The following is a 1,663-nucleotide window of genomic DNA, read 5'->3' as shown; positions in this document are numbered from 1 at the left end:
AGACACCACTTGACGTTTCTCCCTACTGAATTGTGTATGGGAAAGCTTGCCGCTTGCCACTTGCCACTCGAGCTAGAACACAAAGCATATTGGGCATTGAAACAATTAAACTGGGATATACATGCTGCAGTAGAGTAGAGGAAACTTCAACTATGTGAACTTGATGAATTACGGTTATTCTGATATGAAAATGCAAGAATGTATAAGGAGAGGACAAAACAATGGCATGACAAACACATCCAACAAAGAAAATTAATTCCTGGTCAACTAGTTCTGCTCCATAATACCAGGTTAAGACTATTTCCAGGAAAGCTGAAATCTAGATGGTCTGGACCTTTCAAGCTGATCAGAATTTATCCTCATGGGGCTATTGATCTTTTAGATGAAAAGTCAGGCTAGGAATTTAAAGTTAATGGGCACAGATTGCTCAAAGGAGGTCTTACGCCTTAGTGAACCGGCAATGTGAGCACTCAAGGAAGGTCAGGCTAAAAGACCTTAAATCAAGCGCTCAATAGGAGGCAACCCAATGCTGAGGCAATCATTTCGAATGAAATGGATCCTCCATGTTTTTGTTATAATTTTTTTATTTTCATTTTTCTTTTTTAGGAATGTTTAATTTTTATCCTTTTATATTTTGAAAAAAAAAACGAAACACACTAAGTCAAGCAATTCTTGGAGTTGGATTTAATACTGACAATTGGTGCTGTAATTTGTTAACAAATTACAAGGACAAGCTACTTGACAACAACCGTCTGAGGAGATTGTAGTGTAGATTGCTAGAGCACACAAATTGTTTACTTTATTTCCACCTATATAAGGGTTTCACTGTGCATATTGACCTCTAACACTATTTTCTTTTTCCTTTGCAGTCACAAACCCACTACCTCATAACCTTTTCTTCTTGTTTCACTCTTGGACATATTACCACAGTCATCCTACTGCTGTAGCAATGCCAAGGTATAAAAGGACAGCCAGTCGACTAAAAGATCCCTCACAATTTCAAAGTTACCATGCGGAAGAGAAGTATGAAGAATTTATTGAACCACGTAAAATTTTAGAAGAAAAAAGGTTTCAGTTCCCACCTCAACCCTCGGGAATTGTGCAATCACTATACGCTGCTGCAACAAAGTGCGGGTGGCTGGAGTTTTGTAACCACCTCCAAGACCCTGAGTTGCCATTGGTGAAAGAATTTTACGCCAACTTATTAAGCCCTGGCCAGTATAATATTTGGGTAAGAAACTCTCTTGTACCATTAGATTCTCGAGTTATTAATGCTTTTTATAATTTACACTCTGAAGTTAATTGCGAGTATGCCAAATTGCTTGGCAACTTAACCCAACAAAAATGGAACAAGATTTTCACAACACTTACCATGGAACATGATTTTCACAACACTTACCATAGAGGGTGCATCTTGGGCTAATGAAAAAAGGCGTGTGATTAATAGGATAGATTTGAAACCCATTGCTAAGGTGTGGGTGAAATTTTTAAAATTCATATTGATGCCAACCACACACACCACCACTGTTTCACAAGACAGGTTAGTACTTTTGTATGTCATTGTTAGAGGGTTACCCATAGATATGGGAAGTATTATAGAAAAAGAAATTCAGGACTGTGCTATGAAAAAACACAAAACAGCTGCCTTGCTATTTCCTTCACT

This window comes from Citrus clementina, unplaced genomic scaffold, assembly GCF_000493195.1.
Source record: "Citrus clementina cultivar Clemenules unplaced genomic scaffold, Citrus_clementina_v1.0 scaffold_9, whole genome shotgun sequence".
NCBI lineage: Eukaryota > Viridiplantae > Streptophyta > Magnoliopsida > Sapindales > Rutaceae > Citrus > Citrus x clementina.
The sequence above is the reverse complement of the archived record's forward strand: the minus strand, read 5'-3'. Positions refer to the sequence as shown.